Source organism: Rhodnius prolixus, unplaced genomic scaffold, assembly GCF_049639745.1.
Source record: "Rhodnius prolixus isolate KJV_2025 unplaced genomic scaffold, Rpr scaffold_3, whole genome shotgun sequence".
NCBI lineage: Eukaryota > Metazoa > Arthropoda > Insecta > Hemiptera > Reduviidae > Rhodnius > Rhodnius prolixus.
Window position 1 is genome coordinate 39,356,918 of NW_027411603.1, and position 24,119 is coordinate 39,381,036.

Here is a 24,119-nt window from a genome sequence, read left to right on the forward strand (position 1 = left end):
ATTTTTCCCCACTAGTGTGGGAAGTTGGGCATTACACAGCTGATTTTAATTGAGCAATGAGAACATTCCTACATGGTTGCAGAAAATGTTTATTTTCATAAACCATTTTTGTATTTCAGTTACTTTCATTTTTTTCATATTATCATTATCAATTGAAAAAATGTATGTAAATTTATACAACTCGACAGATGGAACTATGCCCATGTATTTTCTTATGTGTTCTAATGATGAAAAGTTGACAAATTTATAACTAATATAACTTTCTAATTATAACTAAAATTTATTATGATTAGTTTGGGAATGGTTACCTCTTAATTTGGCTTAATTTTATGGGGAAAAATAGTGATAAAACTGATAATAGTTTAGTATTAAAAAGTTAATTATTATTAGTAATAAAGCCATTGATAAAGATTCTAAATTTCTTTTTTAGATGGAAAGGAGAATATCGAGATCGAAAGTTATATTTTAGATGCAAAAGCAACAATCAAAACTCTAAGCAGCGAAGTGTTTTTATTTTTAACTGGTTGCTTTTCTCAAAAAAATGAGAAAAAAAGAAAAGAATTCTGGAAAAAATAAATCCCGGGAATACCCAAAATGCGTTATCAAGGAAAAGAAATGATTAAATTCAAATTAAAATTGATTCCATCATTTCTAAATAGTTTTTAGACATATTCATTCTCTTTCCGGCTGAAATATTTGCACGACCTTGCTTCTTTCAAATCAAATTTCCCTTTTTTTTTGGTTTTTAATTGTTTTCTTAGTTTTTTCTCAGACAAAATCAGCTCGATGGAAAGAATTTTTAAATTAAACGATCTTTCAAAAATTTCTATAAAAATGGATTTAGTTAAATGTTTAATAGCATTAATAGGCTTTAAGATAAAGGAAACACTAGAGCATCCAATGAAAATAATGGGAATTACTTTTTGAATGAAATGGGTTATAAGTAGGGAACGGATTCGTATGTATTTACATATTTTTTTCTAGGCAATTTACAGACGTTTTTCAACTAGAAGTATTCATACTGACACTTTTTAAGCCGTTTGAGTCTACTTTTATTTCACATATTTCCACATATTTGGATGTTATCGCATATTTATACATATTTGATTAAAATAAATAAATATTTCTACATATTTAATCAAAATATGTACATATTTTTTCATATTTTTCATTTTTTTTTCGATCTTTGTTCAGTGACGTAGATTCCTTAATCTCCTTGGTTAAAAAAGTGTTCTTAAAAGCACCAAGTCGCATTAAAATGCTAAAAGATCTCTATCCAGACTTGTGCCTTCCACCAGAACCAATATTGACAAGATGGGGTACTTGGCTGGAAGCAGCTCAGTATTACTATGAAAACTACAATAAAATCAAGAATGTCCTTTCACATCTCGAAGACGAAGCAGTAGCGATAAATACAGCCAAGTCTCTATTCGAGAAACCTAATTTAAGGAACGACCTTGCATTCATTTCTGACAATTGCGCATTTCTTGCACAAGCCATTACCCAACTTGAGTCCCAAAATGTTCGACTGACAGAAAACGTGTCCAACGTTAAAAAAGTCATCGAAAAGGTGGAAGGAATACCAGGGAGTAAGGGAGATCTGATCAGATCAAAACTGTTAGAAGTACTGAGCAAGAACAAAGGGTGGGAGACCATCTGCAAGATTTCTGTTATTATCAGTGGAACAGAAGTCACCTCAGAACATCGTGTACCCTTTACAACCAACGAGATAACTTCTTTCAGCAAGGCACCTATAACATCTGTAGATGTTGAACGATCTTTTAGTCGTTACAAGTCCATCTTACGCCCAGATCGTCGTCACTTTACGTTCCAACATTTGAAATTTCATGTGGTTGCAAACAATTTCGAAGAGTGAAGTTTTCAAAATTGAAAATTTAACACATCTTTTTATAAATAGTAAAAATGTTCTTTGTTGTATAAATCATTATAAATTGTAAAAACAAATTATTTTGTTCCTAATAAATTATTATAAATTGTAAAAATGTTCTTTTCTTGTATAAATAATTATAACTTGCCCCCCCCAAAAAATCCATTTTCATAAAAAAAAATGTCCATTTTACTTAAATATTCCAGAAAATATTTTAAGAAAATCACATATTTTCCACATAATTGACGAAAATAAATGCATATTTTAATTAAATATTTGGCATTTTGAAATACATAAAAATCCGTTCCTTAGTTATAAGATTTGGGAATTACAAAAATCTTTACTTTTTTAACGTAAAAGAAGTTTTACTTTTAAACGTAATACTAAATGATTTTAAAGGTTCTTGGGTATTTTTTTTACTTAATATTATAAAAAATTTAGGATGGAAGATTTGCGAGGAATCGGTCAAATAAAACAACTCGTCTTTTTTGATTGCCAGGATTGTGACAATTGTTATATAGGCCAGACAAGTCAGTATCTCAAGGCAAGGGTATACCAGCATCAATATGATTGTAAGACAAAAAAAAAAGACGACAATTCCACGGCGCTACTCAGACACCACATTGACAACAAACACAATTTCGACTTTCAGAATGTGACAGTACTCGATAGGGGGAAAAAACCAGTATAAGCAAAATTTTCTTGAAATGTGCCACATAGTAAAACAGAACAATACAGTTAACTTTAGGACAGACACGTCGAATTTGGCCAACTGCTACAATTTTGTCATTAAAAAATAAATAGATATCCAAATTTTGTACATAATTATTGCTGGGTTTTTTTAAATTTACTTCAAATCTTTTGGTTATTTGCTATTAAGTGCATAAGGGTTATTTGGTTTCTCCTGTGTTTTGTGTTTAACGGTTTTTGTTGTTTAAAGAAATTTCCCAATATTTATTGTATTTACTCTTTTGTTGTAATTAGTCTATTGTATCTGTCCAATTGTAATTACCAAAATTCCCGTGTAAGTCCCGCTATATCTGTATATACGAGGGTCGTTTGAAAAGTCCGTGCAAAAATAGAAACTACTTAATTTTTTGGGGTAAACCTTTTTTATTTTTCAACATAGTCTCCTTTTAGGCTTATACACTTCGTCCAACGCTGCTCTAGTTTGTTGATCCCTTCCGAATAATAGGATTTGTCCAAGTCTGAAAAATAGCCATTCGTTTCTGCAATCACCTCCTCGTTTGAATAAAATCTTTTTCCCGCCAGCCATTTCTTCATATTGGGGAACAAATAGTAGTCCGAGGGAGCCAAGTCTGGAGAATAGGGGGGGATGTGAAACGAGTTGGAACCCTATTTCCATTAATTTTGCGACCACAACTGCTGAGGTGTGAGCTGGTGCGTTGTCGTGATGGAAAAGGACTTTTTTTGTGGGCCAATCGTGGGCGTTTTTCTTGCAGCTCGGTTTTCAAACGGTCCAATAATGATGAATAATATGCACCTGTAATAGTTTTACCCTTTTCCAGATAGTCGATGAGGATTATTCCTTGCGAATCCCAAAAGACAGTCGCCATAATCTTTCCGGCCGAAGGAACGTATATACCTGCTTCTCCATTTCTGGCTCTTAGTTTCTGTAACTCAACCAACCCGCAGAGCCACGTAAGTTTCAATAATTATTAAGAATTTATCGTATTTTACTGTTTATTTTTGTATTACTGATTTTTACTGTTTTTTCTATGTTACTGACTCTGTAAATTGTTTTGTATTTGTAATATCCAGGCCCTGAAGAGGACAATATATTTGTCGAAACGTTGGCAAAGAGACGAGTTGTATTATTTGACCGATTTCTCGCAAATCTTCCATCCTAAGTTTAACAATTTGAGGTCACGAAACCAATATATTCATATTATAAAAAATGCTGACTAAGTTTAATTTTTGTAACCATCGTATTCCTAGATAATATCTCCAAAATAATGATTTGTACATTAATATTTAAATTAATAATGAAAGAAACAAAGAAATTCCAAGATTTATGTATGGTACAAAGGAAACCTGTAATCGCCATAGGAAATAAAATACCATTATCATTTTATTATCATAAAAATGATAATGGACTAGAAAAAAAAATTTAACACAAAAATTATATACATTCATATCAAAGACTTGGATGATTGTGTAAATTACTCACAACAGTTTTTTTATATTTTTTTAAAAGAACAGTTTACTACGCATTTCCTTTACAATAATATAGGAAATAATCAACGCCTTCTAGATAAGGAAAGTAATTTTGTAATATTCCTTAAGCGATTGGGACACTAAATTTAACAATTTTTCTAAACAGCTAATTACTGGCGCGTATCGAGGTTATGTTTAGTTAGTAGCATCTCTTGGAAGAACACACACCAAGTTTCAGCCAGATCGGTCTATTTATTTGTGTTTGGCATTCGTTTGAATCGAGGAAGTCGAGTGATTTTCAAAAAATGGACGAAAAAGAATTTCGTGTGTTGATTAAACACTACTTTATGAAAGGCAAAACGCCTCAGGAGACTAAAGAGAAGCTTGATAAACATTATGGTGACTCTGCACCTTCGATTAGAACAGTTTATAAGTAGTTTCAAAATTTTCGGAGTGGCCATATGGGCACAAGTGACGCTGAACGTTCTGGACGCCCTGTTGAGGTTACTACACCAGAAATCATTGATAAAATCCATGATATGGTGATGGATGACAGAAGAGTGAAGGTGCGTGAGATTGCTAGTGCTGTGGGCATCTCGAATGAACGGGTACATAATATTTTGCATCAACATTTGGACATGACAAAGCTATCCGCAAGATGGGTGCCGCGATTGCTCACGCTTGACCAAAAACGAAATCGTGTGAAGTGTTGCAAGGACGGTTTGCAGCTGTTCCAGAAGAATCCGCAGGACTTTAAGCGTCGTTTCGTCACTGTGGATGTAACATGGATACATCACTACATTCCTGAGACCAAAGAACAATCTAAACAATGGGTTACCAAGGGGGAATCTGCGCCAAAAAAAGGCGAAGACCGTTCCTTCGGCCGGAAAGATTATGGCGACTGTCTTTTGGGATTCGCAAGGAATAATCCTCATCGACTATCTGGAAAACGGTAAAACTATTACAGGTGTATATTATTCATCGTTATTGGACCGTTTGAAAACCGAGCTGCAAGAAAAACGCCCACGATTGGCCCAAAAAAAAGTCCTTTTACATCACGAAGATTTTATTTAAACGAGGAGGTGATTGCAGAAACGAATGGCTATTTTTCAGACTTGGACAAATCCTATTATTCGGAAGGGATCAACAAACTAGAGCAGCATTGGACGAAGTGTATAAGCCTAAAAGGAGACTATGTTGAAAAATAAAAAAGGTTTACCCCAAAAAATTAAGTAGTTTCTATTTTTGCACGGACTTTTCAAACGACCCTCGTAAAGTTTGGTTAAATAGGTTTCTAAAGGTTTCTGAATTAGAATCTCTGAATGATTCTTCATTGCCATCACCATTAACAGAAGTAGTTAATAAATAATTAAATGACTAGTTTCCTTGCATCTAAATAATAATTTTAAATCTATTGATTAAAATTATTATTCTTCAGTAAAGAAAAGAAGAAGGCGGAAATCGCAATAAGACGATACAATTTCTTTTGTAGTAAATAAGAAATTCGACGTGAAATTTTTAGACCAGTCTTCACGATGATGTGGAACCAAATACAGTTACATATCGTTTGCTTATTTTCTTTTATGCTTATAAATATATTTTTCCAATAAAACAAAAATACATTAGCATTACCTATTTATAAAATTAAGGCAGGAATAAATAGCTAAATACTAAAAGTAATTATAAAGAAAAGTAAAAGCGTTTTGTAGATTGTTAAAAAATAAAGATGTTATGATTTAGTTAGCCAAATTCCAATCACCAAATAATCACAACTAATCATAATGTTCCCCATTTATAATTTTATGATGTAATAACAATTTAAGAAAGCCAATAAAATAAATTCTTGCTTGGCGCCATTAAAAGGAAAATTCTAGACTATAATTTGTTGCTGTTCTTTTTCAATTAGTGTGATTACTAAATAACACGACTTCGCCTTGATTTCAACTTGGACATTTTACTTAATATTCCTGAGTAAGTATTCTAAAATAACATGATTTTCGACCTAAGAAAGCTTTATTAAAATCAATTTGCATTAAGGGGTTTAAAAAAATGGATCAATCACTGAAAATAAACTAGACTAAAAATGATTAAATACGTGTTTTTTATTTTTTCTAAATTTCCCGCCGTTTAAAAAAAAAAGTGGGTGGAGCATATCTCTGGTCACCCTGTATATGAGGTGTGGCTATTAAATAACGAGACTATTGCTGTAAAACATTTTATTTTAAATTTATACAATATTTAGTTATTATCACCTTCAATATACACCCCTCCCCTATCCCTACAACGCTCCATGAGAATTTACTATTGTTCGAAACAGTGCTGGAAGTCTTTTTCTGTCTGAGCTCCTGCATGACGCGTACCGCTTTTTCTTTCACAGCTTCAACGGACTGAAATCCGTGTTCCTTTTAATGCAGATTTGACTTTAGGGAAAACAGATAAAAGTCACATGGGGCCCCAGGTCAGGCGAATAAGGCAGATAGCCTAAAACCATGGGATGTTATGCTTGGCTAGAAACGTCTTGACAGGGTAATGCAGTGTGAGCCGGCGCGTTGTCTTGATGGAGAACCCCGTGACTTGTTCTTTCACAAATCGGGCCGTTTTTTTCCTTACTCTTTCACTGAGTTGAGCAAGCACCTCACAGTAGTAATGTTGATTAATTATATAATCGATATTTTCATCCGTATTGGACGTGGTAGGGCGACCCGGGCGGTCATCATCTCCGACGTCTTCTCAGCCATCTTGGAAACCTTTTGAACCACTCAAAAACTCGCGCACATGATTAACGTTCATCGCCATAAACTTCTTTTAATAAAATATAAGTTTCAGTAGCGGTTTTACCCAGTTTCATGTGAAATTTCACGACTATTCGTTGTTCTACTAGATGTGTAGTATCATGTTTTCGGCAAAACGAAACTCTTACCCAAACGGCGGTCCCCGTCAGACAGATTTCTCTACAAACACGTGAGACGCTGCTATCGAAAGAGAAGGCTTTACGCTCCACAGCTGTCGGTCGTTAAGATTTGCATAGTTTTTCTATAGCAGCATCAGTCTCGTTATTTAATAGCCACACCTCGTATATGATCAAAATTAAACGGTTGCATTACTTAATTTTACTAAGAATTAGAGAAAGTTAAAAATAAATAAATAGTTTTTGCTTTCAATTCTATTAATCAACTCTCAACTTTTGAAATGAAACATCCTGTTTCCTTCTTTCAATATTTCACAGAAAAATCAATTTTGATAAACTATAATTGAGTTCACTTTCCTGCTAGAGTCAGAATATAGTATGGTAAATATAGTAATATGGTAAAATACAGGGTGTATACGGAGGAGTGGTCGAAACTTCGGGAGGAGATTCAGCAGCTCAAATGGAACAAAAAATATTCTCTTCCCTTTGGCCCGATTCTCAATAGTGCCCAAGATATTTGCATTTTTAACTTTTCCGACCATACTCGCGTTTTTTCCCATAAAAAACGGCCGTAACTTTTCTATCCTTTATCCTACAACAAATCTGCTTATTCCAAACGAAAGAGCATTAAATTTCCTATAAATCTGCTTAACCCAAAGATTCTTATAACAATGAAATTTTTACTTTAATGTCTAAAAAATTCGTTCTCGATGATTTTTGTTAAATTTTTCAGCTGCATTCTTTCAATGATTAATGAATCAAGGAGTCACATAATTTCAGAAAAAGTTGCACATTTATTGAGCTTCAAGATCATATGGATTTTTTTGGTTTTTAATAAAACCCTACCCCGAACAGAGAGGTGTAAATGCAGAAAACTGGGATTTGCGTAACCTACTTTTCACTACTAATTTACTCAAATGTCAATTTTTGGAGAAGGAACAAAAAGAAAAGTAACCATTTTAGTTTTTAACAATTATTATTTAATAAAACGGAAGTAAAAAATAAAGTAGCAATAAAACGCAGTAGTTGACTATAATTGTTTATGCAACTTATTTTAATGACATAATGGAGGTTTTTTTCATCAAAGTTAGTTAATAATAATTCAAAAAGAAAATGGTTATTTTCTTTTTGTTCCTTCTCCAAAAATCGATTAGTTTTGAATTATTATTAATTAACTTTTATGAAAAAAAGCCTCCATTATGTCGTTAAAATAAGTTGCACAAACAATTGTAGTCAAGAAACTAAAAATTTGCCACAATTCTTTCCCACTTCCTTGTTTGAATAGTTCGAACGATTTTTGTAGCAATTTTAACTAGGCACCTGCCTATTGTACTTTTTCACTTCTGTGTTTTATTGCTACCTTACTTTTTACTTCCGTTTTATAAAATAATAATTGTTCTAAACTAAAATGGTTACTAAAATGGTAAAAATTGACATTTGAGTAAATTAGTAATGAAAAGTCAGTTCGCAAAATCCCAGTTTTCTGCATTTACACCCCCTCTGTTCGGGGTAGGGTTTTATTAAAAACCAGAAACATCCATATGGTCTTGAAGCTCAATAAATGTGCAACTTTTTCTGAAATTATGTGATTCCTTGATTCATTAACCATTGAGAAAATGCAGCTGAAAATTTTAACAAAAATCATCGAGAAAGAAATTTTTAGACATTAAAGTAAAAATGTAATTGTTATAAGAATCGTTCTGTGGCTCTGTGCCAAGCAAATTTATAGGAAATTTAATGCTCTTTCGTTTGGAATAAGCAGATTTGTTATAGGATAAAGGATAGAAAAGTTACGGCCGTTTTTATGGGAAAAAACGCGAGTATGGTCGGAAAAGTTAAAAATGCAAATATCTTGGACACTATTGAGAATCGGGCCAAAGTAAAGAGAATATTTTTTGTTGCATTTGAGCTGTAGAATCTCCTCCCGAAGTTTCGACCACCCCTGTGTAGACACCCTGTATAATATGGTATAATATAGTAATATCTGTGGCAAAATTAACTTTCTTTTCCTCTGTATTTATGGTATATTTTGGATCCCATAATTCTGTCAGTCCTGAGATTTAAGTCTCATTTCATTTTTAAATGTTCTTTTAGGCGATTTTAATTTAAATTTATAAGCAGAGAACTAAATACATTTAAAGAGGTTTTAAAAAATTATCAAAAATTAACTTAAAAACATCGCCCAGCAGGTGGAATCGAACCACTCCGACGCTAGCCGGCTAAAGGTTTGAAGCCTTCACCCCGGACCACCGAGGTTCAACTGGGCACAGACAAACTGTTGCATTTTCTTTATATATAGTAAATTACCAGTACAATTTAACTGTGCGAGAACAGCACAGTGGATTTTTAAATTATATTGTTATAAATTTAAGATAAAATTCCATTTGTGAACATAACTATGTAGTTTTCTAGAAATACCACAATCATATTTCGTTAAAGTTATTAAAGACGTCCTTGGGTCTTAGGTCATGACAAAAAAGTAAATTGCATACAATTCTAATATTACAACACCGACAAGTGCTGCTATCTAGTAGACATATAATACTTTAACAGGATAGCTATCAATCTATAAAAAATTAATTTTATACTGAACATATGATTACATATGATTTGACTTAAACACTGTCTAGGTCTAGAATTCATAGTCGAATTCATTCTTAGTTATTTAAATACATGAAATATTTTTTTAACATAAATGAATTAGATTAATTTTCTAGCTGTTGGAGAAATTGAGCAAATCATTAATTGAACTGAATAGATCAATTTAATTTAATGAAGAAGTGGCTAGCTTACTTTTATCTACGACGGAATAAACATAATCTCGAATACTGGGGTTAATGGGTTTCCGTAGATCAGGGGTCCCCCAAACTACATCCTGCGGCCATTTATCCGGCCCCCTGACGCACTTCGGAAGGAGCACCTCTTTAATTGGTGGTCAGTGAGAGGAGCACTGTATGTGGCGGGTGATGACGTACAGTATTACTTCCGGTGACGCAAGACGCACACGTCACGGCTCCGGAAGCAGTGTGAAATAACAACAGAAGTAGGAAGAAAGGCAAAGGATTACAACTAAACCGGAAATTGGTTATCTCAGGCCCATAGTTTCCATTGAAAAATACTGGGCAGTTGGTTGACTTTTTACTTTTTACTTTATTTTAAATATTATATTTGTTCCCGTTTTGTCTTCTTATTTAAAAATAATATATGTGCATTGTGCAAAGGGATTTGTTCATAGTTTTTTCTTATAGTCCGGCCCTCCAACGGTCTGAGGAACAGTGGACTGGCTCCCCTGTGTAAAAAGTTTGGGGACCCCTGCCTTAGATAGTAAAAAATATCTGAATTAGATACAAATTTAATTTGTTTCGATCCACAGAGTGTATGTTCGCGATAACAAATTTAAAGGAATTGTTACGCGAGCTGTTTATTTCGTTGAAGATGAGACTAGAAATAGAATAGATTAAATTAGGGCAGCCTCAAGGCCTACGCCACTGCGACCCCTTTGGATGTATTATGGCTCTCCGACTTTAGAGCTCACCCTCCAGACCCGTCCGTTTAATCAGACTCTTAATTCTGGAGAGTGACTTCTGGGTAAAGCTCACAGGCCTTGGTTTTTCCTCCCCAAGAAGTAACAACCTAAGCCAGACAAGCCCCTCACACTGGCACAACACGTGCAGTGCAGTTTCCTCTTCTTCCTGGCAGAACCTATAAAGGCTATCATCTGCCAGGCCCATGCGATGCATGTGTTTTCTGAGCCTGCAGTGGCCAGTTAATAAGCCTACAATTATCCTTATAGCCCCACGGGCTGGACGGATTAGTTCTGCAGTCAGCCTCGGCGAATAGCCTCTGATAAACTCCTTCGCCTGTCTCTGTCCAGTGGTGGCGAGCCACCACTCCTGAGACCTACTCTGCACCCATAAATTAATGGCCGCAGTCTTAACCCACTTCGAAACCCCAAAACAGGGCTCCGGGCCAACGAAGTGTCCCGCAGAGCCTTCCCGGGCCAATAAATCTGCCATTTTTACGCTAAAATCTAGTATACTTATGTTACTGATTTGACTATAACTTAAAACTTAAGTGCGATGCAGTATGCACATCAAAATGTCAATTCCTGCGTGCTTATAGCAGTACCCTTTAATAAGGAGATAGTCTGCATTCACTTGTCTTAACTCAACTTGTTTTTTTTTTTTTTTTGTTTAACCATTTCCAGTCAAGAATCAACTGACGTGACACATTATAGGAAGCGGAAAACATGTTCATCGTGATCTTTTGGATCTAGCCGTGCAGTTCGAGAACAGAGATTGCATAATTCAATTGCATGATGTTTAATAAACATGTTTTAAGTTTCTGTTAGGTTCTGAACTGTATTTAACATTAGTTTTGTCTTAAAATCAAGTTAAATATTTTGTTTGTTTTCTTTTGAATTTGGTTTACCTGTTTTGTAATCGATTCCTACTTTAAAATGTTATGCAGCGAAAAGTGGCTTAGCATGAAAATTCTATTAATACAAGGGGCACTACTTATATTTTGAGCCTTGGCAACACTGAGTGTTGTCAGGTGCTATCTGACGTTTCCACTTGAAAGTTTGACATTTTTGACCATAACCTTCTTCAGAACGTTTTGTTATTTGAGCGCGATTTGTGTTGTTTACAGTCACTTGAAAATTGTGTCTCAGCGAAAAAAGTGGAATTAACTCGTGAAAATTTTCGTGCAATGATTTATTACGACTTTCGACGTGGATTATCAAGACAGGAGTGCATCGATCAAACTTACTTCCACTTTTGGCGATAAAGCCCCATCATTTGCCACTGTGAAACGCTGGTATAAAGAATTCAATCGTGGTCGAAAGTTCGCTCACCGACGAAAGTCGGTGAAGGTCGTCCAAAATCAGTTGTTGTATCAGAAAACATTGATGCTGTGCAAAAACTAATAATGCAAGATCGTCATGTGACATACTGTGAGATTGAGGCAACCTTAGGCATTAGTTCAACAAGCATATATAAAATATTGCATGATCATTTAGCCGTGAAAAAGGTTTGTTCAACGTTGGATCCCACATAATCTGACAAAATCTCAAAAAGATGCTCGTGTCGATTGGTGCAAACAAATGCTTAAGAAATTCAATGGCAGTGTGCTTCAAAAGACGTGTATAAGATTGTAACAGGTGACGAATCATGGATATATGCGTATGAGCCGGAAACTAAACAGCAGTCGACTGTATGGGTGTTTCAAGATGAACCAAATACAACAAAAGTACTTCGAAACAAATGGTCGCCTGTTTTTTCAACAGTGGCCTTTAGAGGAACGTAGAACGGTCAATTCTGAATGGTGCACAACCATTTGTTTGCCGGAAGTCTTCGATGAAATAAGGAAAACAAACAAGCGCCGTCGGATCATTCTTCATCAAGACAATGCCAGCTGTCACACATCAACACCGACAATTTGAGCACTCAAAAAAGTCGAATTAATAGGTCATCCGCCGTACAGTCCTGATTTGGCACCAAATGATTTCTTTTTGTTTCCGAACGTCAAGAATAAATTACGTGGACAACGATTTTCGTCGGCAGAAGAAGCCGTTGATGCATTCAGAAAACCATGTTTTGGAGTTGTCTCAAGCGGAATGGAAAAAATGCTTTGACAAGTGTTTCGAACGCATGCAGAAGTGTATAGATCATAAAGGAGAATATTTTGAAAAACAATAAAGTCATCTTCAATGACAAATTACTGTTTTTTTTTTATTATTAGGCTCAAAATATAAATAGTGCCCCTCGTACTGATCGAGTGTTCTTGTAATCTTTTTTGAAGAAATGCCGCTAAAAGATCCCAGGCCGGAGGTATCCCCTACGTCACTTCCTTTTCTCACCTATTCATTGTCTAGCGCGCCTTCCTGCAGCGGCAATCAACGTAACCCACAAGTCTTTTGCGATTCACGAGAGACAACTATTCGTTAGTAACATTCATTACCCTTAATGGTATTATGTAAGTAAAGACCAGGATCTTCCCACTTACAAAACCAGCTTTTATAACCACTACTCCAACGCCCACGGAAGTCTAAAGTGAAAAATATTTGAAACTAACTATAATCACAACTGTTTAATAGAGATTTTACAAGATCTAGGACGCCTACATTGCTTTGTCAGGAAGCAAACTTGTTCATATATGGAAGATATAAATTTAAATAAAAAGGGAGCGCCCTGTTACTGTCTCATACTTTACACTCATTGGCCGATCACTTCTCTCTCTATTCAATTATTTAGGTCAAATATACTGGATTTTTTTAAATTAATCATTTCTATTAATAAATTTTTGCCAGTTATATTCTGATTAATTCAAGATAAGTCTGCAGACTTTGTTCTAGTATTTTAGATTGCACATATTTAGAACTGTAACGCGAGAATAACTTTATTCAATTAAAAAATAGTTATTTATTTAACAAGTGTGGAAAATACTTTACACTCGAGTTAAATATTATATTTTTTCTGATACCATTAGGGTTATTAACTAAAAAAAAAAAAACTAAACAGCAATCACTAGAATCCATTTTAAATTTCCATAAGGTAACACTATAACCTTTTTAACTGCTATAATTCAAAATATCTATTTATTAAAATATTATTTTTATTTCTATATTCCTTTCAATATTTATTTTATTTTTTTAATATTCGTTTTTTAATTATTTAGATAAAATAAATTTAAATAAGCTTATTAAAGTTTTACAGAAAATATTTAATAACAAAACTTCTTATATCAAGGAAGCACAATAAAGTTTTTCCACTCACTAGTGAGGAAAGTGACACTAATGGGAATTTTTCCCCACTAGTGAGGTAAAGTTAGGCCTTACACAGCTGATTTTAATTGAGTAATGAGAACATTTTTACATGGGTGCAGAAAAAAGGTCCTTTACAGAGTTGGTACGCTTTTCCCCAGTACATAGAAAGTAAAATGATGTAATTTCAATTATTTTTGAACATGACACAATTCGTGTACTGATAAATGATCTCATCCTGTCCAAATATTGCTTAGAGCTAAAACAACCAAAAAAAAAAAAGGTTACGAAGTATTTGTCATTTAAAATTTCACCATCTAATCGTCAAAAAATAGATAATTTGGGAAGCTCTAATTTTTTTTTTAATGCACACAAAAATTGTTATTAAGAATTAAAATGCAAGAAATAATTAAAAGACAAGTTATTATACTAAATAATTATACTAAATTGGAATATAATTAGGAATATTTGCGAAAATTTAATATTACATTAGATTGTATAAAATGAATAAATCTTTAGCAATATTAAATCTAAAAGTTATTTCCTTTGCACTTATAAAAAAGTGAATGAGAAGAAATAGAAATATCCAATTGGCATTTGCATTTTACATTAAAAGTGGAAGGAAAAAAAACAAAATTAATTATACAAATATGAATATATCAGATGATATTAAAGGCCTTGGAAAAATTTGTTATATAAGATATAAGAATTCTATACTGAAGTGGAAATTAGTTAAGAAAATATAATGTTACTTGATATTAGCTTTACATAAATTGTTTACAAAGTGTGAATACGCAATTCTATTGTTTTGTTTTATTTTAGGTGATAAATTGTTAAAAACTTCCTTAATGACCACTTTACTGCCGATTCTTAATTTTCCTACAAATTAATGAACACTTTATATTTACACATATGAGTAAACATTTATGGGAATAATAATAATAATAATAATTAATAATAAAGTTATTTCAACGTTACGACATTTAGATAAATTAAAAACATTTAATCTATAAATAATTTAATATAAAAAGTATGAAGTTAATTTCCTACTTTAATTTCCGCCAAACGATATTGAAAGCCTCCACCATTCCGTGCAGTCTTTTACATTAAAATACGTCTAAAAATTTTTTTTTTTTTTAAAACATTTCATTTCATACTACAAAGTTTAAATTGATACGTACAGTCTGGAATAAAAGTTGATGTCAAATGTCAGAATGAGGTGAAATTCTACCGAATGCTGTTACAATATATTACTAGGGGAAAAGCCTCTGTGTACTTAATTTATAAATTTCGGTTGCTTCAATTATTACAACACTAGAAGCAGCTGCTGTGAATTGTTAATTTTTTTCTAGCTAATTTTTGACAGGGACTACATTAAATTCCGAGCAACCACTGACATCCTGTGACTTGGCATGAAGTTATGTTTAACTCTGATGTTTCATTTAAATGCACGATCCTAAAAACTGTATTAATAAAACTTTCCGGAAGGAGAGTTGTATAAGGTTATAATCGTCAAAAACTTCTTACTTTTACAATTTATTTCAGAATTATTAGATGTAACTGATACTTATGCTCGCCATTTTCATCTACAAAATATTTATTTAGTAGAGGGTAGCGTACCAAAAAGAGTAAGTCCCTATATTATAGCGAACTGGCATTCTACCTGACAAACCCACCACCCTCTCCCCCAAAAGTGCCCTTAATCGAATGATTCCAGGAAAATGTTTCAAATAAAAGTTGTAGAACTATTTGAGAGCTATAATTATACCAAGTTTGGAGAAAATCGGAAAAGCGGTTTTTGAAATAAAGTGAAAAAAGTGAAAAATCTATTCAGTAAAGTGGTACTTCCTGTGGGCCTATTTTGACCAAAAATTTATTGTCGCTTCCTGTGGTGACACTTGAACGAAATATCAATTTTGAAGTTTCTACGATTATCCGTTCCTGAGATATAGCGGATAAACTAAGTACAGAGTAGTAAAGTCAGTCCAAACCTATGGCATCAAGGCACGTTGGGTTAGAGAACTTGAAATTCTAGGAATTCCAGATCTGTAACCCAACGTGCCTTAGCCGTGCTTTTTAATTACACTTTTCTCTCTCTTCTCTCTAACAAACCGAATGTGATCGGTTTTTGTCGGTAATTTTCGGCACAATTAATATTTATTTTTATTTCCAATTTAATATTTTTTAACTTCTTATATGCACACTCACACGACTTTTTTTTACTAATTCGTATGTCATTAGGTTTTCTTCTATTTACTAATCTAATGAGCACACTCACACGACTTTCTCATACTTTCTCTTTTCTCATTTTAGAACCGATATTGTTATTTTCTGGAAATCATAAATTTATACTAAATTCTAGTTACCTAAGATTTCCAATACATTCTAATGGAACTATTTTAGGCGAAATCTAATGAGCACACTCACACGACTTTCCCTTACCGCTACGTATGTAGTTAGGTATTCTTCTATTTACCAAATAGTATTACCTTAAATCACCAATACATTCTAATGGAACTATTTTAGGCGAAATCTAATGAGCACACTCACACGACTTTCCCTTACCGCTACGTATGTAGTTAGGTATTCTTCTATTTACCAAATAGTATTACCTTAAATCACCAATACATTCTAATGGAACTATTTTAGGCGAAATCTAATGAGCACACTCACACGACTTTCCCTTACCGCTACGTATGTAGTTAGGTATTCTTCCATTTACCAAATAGTATTACCTTAAATCACCAATACATTCTAATGGAACTATTTTAGGCGAAATCTAATGAGCACACTCACACGACTTTCCTTTACCGCTACGTATGTAGTTAGGTATTCTTCCATTTACCAAATAGTATTACCTTAAATCACCAATACATTCTAATGGAACTATTTTAGGCGAAATCTAATGAGCACACTCACACGACTTTCCCTTACCGCTACGTATGTAGTTAGGTATTCTTCCATTTACCAAATAGTATTACCTTAAATCACCAATACATTCTAATGGAACTATTTTAGGCGAAATCTAATGAGCACACTCACACGACTTTCCCTTACCGCTACGTATGTAGTTAGGTATTCTTCCATTTACCAAATAGTATTACCTTAAATCACCAATACATTCTAATGGAACTATTTTAGGCGAAATCTAATGAGCACACTCACACGACTTTCCCTTACCGCTACGTATGTAGTTAGGTATTCTTCCATTTACCAAATAGTATTACCTTAAATCACCAATACATTCTAATGGAACTATTTTAGGCGAAATCTAATGAGCACACTCACACGACTTTTTTTTACTAATTCGTATGTCATTAGGTTTTCTTCTATTTACTAATCTAATGAGCACACTCACACGACTTTCTCATACTTTCTCTTTTCTCATTTTAGAACCGATATTGTTATTTTCTGGAAATCATAAATTTATACTAAATTCTAGTTACCTAAGATTTCCAATACATTCTAATGGAACTATTTTAGGCGAAATCTAATGAGCACACTCACACGACTTTCCCTTACCGCTACGTATGTAGTTAGGTATTCTTCTATTTACCAAATAGTATTACCTTAAATCACCAATACATTCTAATGGAACTATTATAGGCGAAATCTAATGAGCACACTCACACGACTTTCCCTTACCGCTACGTATGTAGTTAGGTATTCTTCCATTTACCAAATAGTATTACCTTAAATCACCAATACATTCTAATGGAACTATTTTAGGCGAAATCTAATGAGCACACTCACACGACTTTCCCTTACCGCTACGTATGTAGTTAGGTATTCTTCCATTTACCAAATAGTATTACCTTAAATCACCAATACATTCTAATGGAACTATTTTAGGCGAAATCTAATGAGCACACTCACACGACTTTCCCTTACCGCTACGTATGTAGTTAGGTATTCTTCCATTTACCAAATAGTATTACCTTAAATCACCAATACATTCTAATGGAACTATTTTAGGCGAAATCTAATGAGCACACTCACACGACTTTCCCTTACCGCTACGTATGTAGTTAGGTATTCTTCCATTTACCAAATAGTATTACCTTAAATCACCAATACATTCTAATGGAACTATTTTAGGCGAAATCTAATGAGCACACTCACACGACTTTCCCTTACCGCTACGTATGTAGTTAGGTATTCTTCCATTTACCAAATAGTATTACCTTAAATCACCAATACATTCTAATGGAACTATTTTAGACGAAATCTAATGAGCACACTCACATGACTTTTTTCTAGTTGTCTTGGATACTTGCTGATTTGTATACCTTTTATGTTTAATCAACCCTTATACTTAACTTTTTAAAGTTTTCGTAAAGGAGCATTATTTGTAAACTCGGTATATGTTGCCGAAATTCCATTAAACTGATGGCGACGAATTTAGGCCTACCGCTTTTATTTAAAACTAAATTCAATGCACATAGATCTTACTAAGGTTCTGGATTAAAATAAGGTTAATCTCCCTTCAACAATATATTATTTATTTATTAGATGTTGAATAAACAATGGTTTAGCTTGCAATAAAAGCTCAGTCAGTATTTCAGCAGAATAATCCTTTGCAGTAAATTTGTAGATATTTGAGGTAGGTAATAGAAGTTGTAAAATAGATTTATAATTAAAAATTTGAAAATAATAAATTCATAGTGGTTATAACCTAATGTCTTTTAAGTTATACATAATAGTAAATGAGAAAAAAAAATTATATTTTTTGGATTCTATGCTCAATTTGAATTTGATCAATTTTATCATTCTTATGATTGATCATTTTGCTATAATCATTGATTTCTACTCAATATTTCTTTACCACAGATGTATTTCTTGCGAAAATAAATGATTGATTGATACTGAATAGGTTCTATAGATTCACACATTTCGAAATTAGGTACATAACAATATTTAAGTTAACTTAAGTTTAAAGTTTAAATTACAGTTCAATTTTAATTTATAAATTACAGGAGAAAACTGATATTTTTCAAATTGTGGACTTGTAAGAAATTCTTGTCACGGACAAAGACTCCTATTGCCCAATAGCCCAAGTTAATAGATCATGACGTAGAACAAATAAAGATGTTACTACAATGCATTTTTATATAACATATAGTTAGAATGGAAAATACCAAAACAAGAGAGTACAAGTATGCAGTGGTGGATGGTGGCTTTCTTAATCAAATTAATGGTCGACTGGATGTCCTTGGCATGCAAGTTACACGTGGCTTCCCTTCAGCGGCTGTTGTGAGCGTGACGTCACGCCTGCCTAGACACACCGTCTGCCATCGTCCTATCTACTAGCTCACACTAATACACGCTAGAAATCATTCACAAAACTATACAGCACAACTATCTCTCACTTATCTACTTATTTATACATACATAAACTACAATTACTGTATCGTCATTCATTCCAATACAGATATAATGTATTTACCGAGATATGTACACAAATATATTTATGCTGAAAGAATGAACAAAATAGCGCTCCATATTCAGCTATCTGAAAGTAAATATTTAGATAGTGATAAGCGCAAGATTTATTATAACCAAAATTTGGACAAATGACTCACAGATGTAGCAGATGCGTTGATTAAAAATCTGATAGGACAATTCATAGGACCTCTTCTACTGCAGTTTAATTAAATAAATTTTGTTTGAACTTGAATAATTTAAAAAAGATAGTTGGGCAAGCTTAAAATAAACAAAAGATTCACTTGAAATCTTCACTTTTCTTACAAATCTTCACGACGTTTGCAGCATCGGAGGTCTCACGATCAGCTGTGAATATAACGTCGTTCATGTCTATGTGTCAGTCATGAACCTCCAGTTACAATGGCCGTCGTTCAGGCCAGTCATGTTGGCCTTCAAACCGATAGGCCCACTCACTTATGGACTATTTCAAGTCATACAGTAAACGGCATACTGGAACAGAAATGCTCCCATTTCATTTTAAAATCACTTACGAGGGCTGTAAATTAAGTAATGAGACTGATTTTTTTAAAAAAAATTTATTCAAAAAGAATGACAATTCTATATTGTCACTTTCAAAATAACTTCCTTCTGAAGCCACACAGCGCTGGAGACGTTTCTTCCACTCCTCACAGCCGTGCTCGAATTCCGATACTGGAATAGCCTTCAGCTGGTCGGGTTACAGCCGTTTGAATGTTTTCGACTGCACCCAAAATGAGTTCCATTAAAGTGATTTTTCAACTTTGGGAAGAGAAAAAAGTCACAATGACTCAAGTCAGGCGAATAAGGAGGCTGAGGAGCCACAGGAATTGAAATTGCTGTGTGACAAGGAGCAATTATCGTGACGCAACACCCACTTGTTCTTGGTGTTTGGTCTCACACGAATGACCCTTTTTCGAAGTTTTTCAAGAACCTCTCGGTGGTTGATATGACCTTGAGTTAGAAACTCTTTGTGGACAATTCCGTGGATATTGAAAAAACAAATCAGCATGCATTTGATGACGAATTTTTGGCCAGTAAAAACATTCCTGCGGCTCCTCAGCCTCCTTATTCGCCTGACTTGTGATCCTTGTGACTTTTTCCTCATCCCAAAGTTGAAAAATCACCTCAAGGGAACTCACTATGGGACAGTCGAAAACATTCAAACGGCTGTAACCGACCAGCTGAAGGCTATTCCGGTAACGGAGTTCGAGCACTGCTCTGAGGAGTGGAAGAAACGTCTCCAGCGCTGTGTGGCTTCAGAAGGAAGTTATTTTGAAAGTGACGAATATAGAGTTGTCATTCTTTTTGAATAAAAAGTTTTTAAAAAATCAGTCTCATTACTTAATTTACAGACCTCGTATTACGCTCAACTAGTGCTGTAATAACAACAATACTACTACAATCTTACAAAAATACTAGATTTCGTGGCAAGCTGTTATAGTAATAACAAACCCAATCATTCACCCGACTATACCGTTCTCTGTCAATACAATTAACTACATGTATACAGTAGCAATGGAATCTTATGACAAAGAAATTCTTTATTTTATTGCCCACTATTGATGTCAAGAAGGGCCTGTAATTCATGTAAAATTTGTAAATCTGTAACTAAAAGTAAGTGATTAAAAGCACCTCTAAATGAGATTAAAGTTACCAAATAAACTAAACAATCAATAAAAAAAGCTATGGCATGTATTTTACTAATTTAGTTAACAGTTACTAGTCAAGATACCAGTCAGTGTGTTAATGCGACCGGCTGGCTTTGCAAGGACCGTGAAAGTGTTTCAATTTGAGCGTTAACGTGAGTTGATAAGCATACTCGTAAGTCGTTTTCAAGTGCTTGTAAACACCCTTTGGATCAGTGTCATTGCTGAGAATGCCTTCTCACACAGGTAAGTAGTGCTGAAAGGCAGCAGTATTCCGACTGCCTTACTACCTATCAATGTGTATTCTTTTTCAACCATAATCTAGAACTCTACTAAATTCATTTCCAGAAACTTCAATCGCAGTGTAATGTCAGCTGCAACGTCAATAAGCTGTTCCTTTTCCATTAATAATTGTAGGCCAGACATATCAACTTAGATATGAAATGGGTTTCTGATCCAATCTTTGTCAAAAAAGAGTTAGACTTGGAAAGTATTGTTACAACTTCTCATCCAGCTGTGATAAATGTTCAATAACGATGGTCATGTAACACAACTACACCAGGATCAACAACCACAGCATAAACATAACTACTGAATTAGTTGCTTCTATTTCATGTGACCACATTCCGAAGTTTCTGACGAAATGCGCATAGTTTGTCAGTAACAGAGAATATGTTTGATTCGTTGCCCTGCATACTCGAATTCATTTAACACTTCAAAAATATGTCATCTAGGTACGCTAATATGATGCACCAGGTGGAATAATTGATCAAAGTTCTGTTTGTTTTTTTGCCACGGCACACTTCTACCGTAAGCCGTGGCACAGCATAGATTGGGAAGCACTGCTCTAGACACATTTTGAGTCAATAACCAGAATATTTAATTTAACGAATGTATAAAACAAACAATTTAATTTCATTGTAACTTAAATGAGTTAATTTTTTTCGTTTTGTTTATAAGTGCATAGCAAGTTTGTAGTTCAGTTAATTACTGAGATACAAAAGATCATGAGAGCGTAGTCTCAAGGTAAGTTTATATGATAAAGAAAAGAAGGTTATGGGTTGTCTGCGATAGGCGCTATCTAGCGGCCGTTATGAGTTAGTTTGAGGAGTTACTTGTGGTTTCCAGTCACGGATTTGGTCCCCACTGGTTTCCACTCATAGCGAACGGCCAGCATAGCATTTTAAAGTGCTATTTAGTGAACCACTACTCCACGTCCAGTACGCCCTCAAATAAGAAAGCTTCTTCTGGATTCGTGACATATTGAAAAAAGATGACCGTCACTTTTTTGTGTTTTACGTGACATCGTCTTTCACTTGTCAAACGTTCTGGTCTTGTCCAGTTTCTCAGCAACACTAAACACTGATTATCTCAATCTCTTTATCTCTATCATACAACCATCTGGGAATATACCATCGAGGCACAAGGAAGAAGGGCAGTTTAATCCTTATTCCTTCTATAATTTACATTCTAATCAATAGAAAGAAAAATTACTGCCAGTTTCAGTCATGATAAACCTTATTATGCCGAGCTTTCGACCTAGGAACTAGGCCATCTTCAGGGGTAATTTACAATGTACTGTTTTACATCATTAGAGGGTAGGTGTGCCTTCTATGTGAACAGACAAGACAGAAGACACACCAACCCTCTAATGATGTAAAACAGTACATTGTAAATTAGCCCTAAAGATGACCTAGTCCCTAAGGTCGATAGCTCGGCATAATAAAGTTTATAATTTAGAATGGAAGATTTGCGAGGAATCGGTCAAATAAAACAACTCGTCCTTTTTGCCAACGTTTAGACAAATATATTGTCCTCTTCAGGGCCTGGATATTACAAATACAAAACAATTTACAGAATCAGTAACATAGAAAAAACAGTAAAAATCAGTAATACAAAAATAAACAGTAAAATACGCTAAATTCTTTATAGGAAATTAAAAATGATAGGAAATTAAAAAATGTTACTGACTCTGTAAATTGTTTTGTATTTGTAATATCCAGGCCCTGAAGAGGACAATATATTTGTCGAAACGTTGGCAAAGAGACGAGTTGTTTTATTTGATCGATTCCTCGCGTATCTTCCATCCTAAGTTTAACAATTTGAGGGCACGAAAACTATATATTCAAAGTTTATAATGACTGAAACTGGCATTAATTTTTCATCCTACTGAAACTATGATTCAGTCACCAAAAATAATGAACAGTAAATACATTCTAATAAAGCTAACTTTATTAAAATATAGGGGAGAGAGGGCACCTTTGAACAGTTTTAATTTCCCGCCAAATATTTAAAACATTTATGATTGATAATTTTTTCCATATGTTGTGGTAGACCTGTTGTATAATTGACAGAGTTTCCTTTCGTTTTCATTGTTTGTAAAGTCCAGAATTGAGGAATGTTATATTTTGTAAGGTGGAAGTAAAATTTTTGTTGCAGCTTTAGGAAGTGTATTGTGAAGATTGTAGTGGACAAGGTGTAAGTATTGTTAGTCTATATTACCATTTGGAGTTCGTATTTTTTAATTTAGTATTTACAAAAATCTACTTGCTTGCAAAAAGTATTGGATATTATATTTTCTTTTATGGAAGGAGAGGGGGCACATTTCGATATCCCAGTTAAAATGTGCCCCTACCGACCTGCAAGTTTGTGACTTTTTTTTGTTTAATCGCAGAGAAGGGGAAAGTGGTCCGAACCTACATTAAGAAGCGTAACAAACCGAATATTTTGTTCAAACTTCCTAAACCCATCACACTTCGGGTACAACATCCCCGAACTGAGTCATTCTTGATTTTTGAACTAGATTTCAGTGGACTAAAAGAGAAAGTAATGTAGTAGTGAGAGAAATAACTGATAGAAGGTAGATTCAGAGTAAAGTAATATCATCTCCTCCTATTTTACGAGTATTGTGTTCAAAGGTATCCTACCAATGGGGCAGATATTAACATTTGTCACATTTTTAAATTAAAAAAATATAGGTATATACTCGTATGTAGAGTACCAACTGTTTATTGATATAGATCTGTTCAGAAGACTTGAAAGTTGTAGAAAACAAAATAAAAAGGTTCAATAATACGATTCTGTGCACTCTGTAACAGAAAATGTAAATTCTTGAGAATGTCCCTTCTCCCCTACTTATTCTAGAATTCCACAGCTAACTTAAAATATTTGCAAAATTTTCGCTTAATCTTGTTGTCTTAAATAGCACGTATAATCCCTTCGATTTTATTTATTTAAAACTTAATTTTGCAACGTGTTGATAAATAGGGTTGT

At 33.8% G+C, this 24,119-nt stretch overlaps 1 protein-coding gene, 1 long non-coding RNA gene and 1 other non-coding gene across 5 annotated transcripts in view; 1 reads left to right on the forward strand and 2 right to left on the reverse strand.

Moving 5' to 3' along the window:
- The window catches only part of LOC141452624 (uncharacterized), a 266,411-nt gene that overhangs the window by 193,714 nt on the left and 48,578 nt on the right, over nucleotides 1–24,119 (reverse strand). The window lies entirely within an intron of this gene.
- Nucleotides 5,983–24,119, forward strand: part of LOC141452626 (uncharacterized) — a 59,809-nt gene continuing 41,672 nt past the window's right edge. Inside the window, exon 1 of the long non-coding RNA XR_012457501.1 lies at nucleotides 5,983–6,037. This is a non-coding gene — a long non-coding RNA (uncharacterized lncRNA). The remainder of the gene's footprint in view (nucleotides 6,038–24,119) is intronic.
- On the reverse strand, nucleotides 9,154–9,240 carry TRNASTOP-UCA (transfer RNA opal suppressor (anticodon UCA)). The gene has a single exon. It is a non-coding gene; the product is annotated as a tRNA-Sec (tRNA).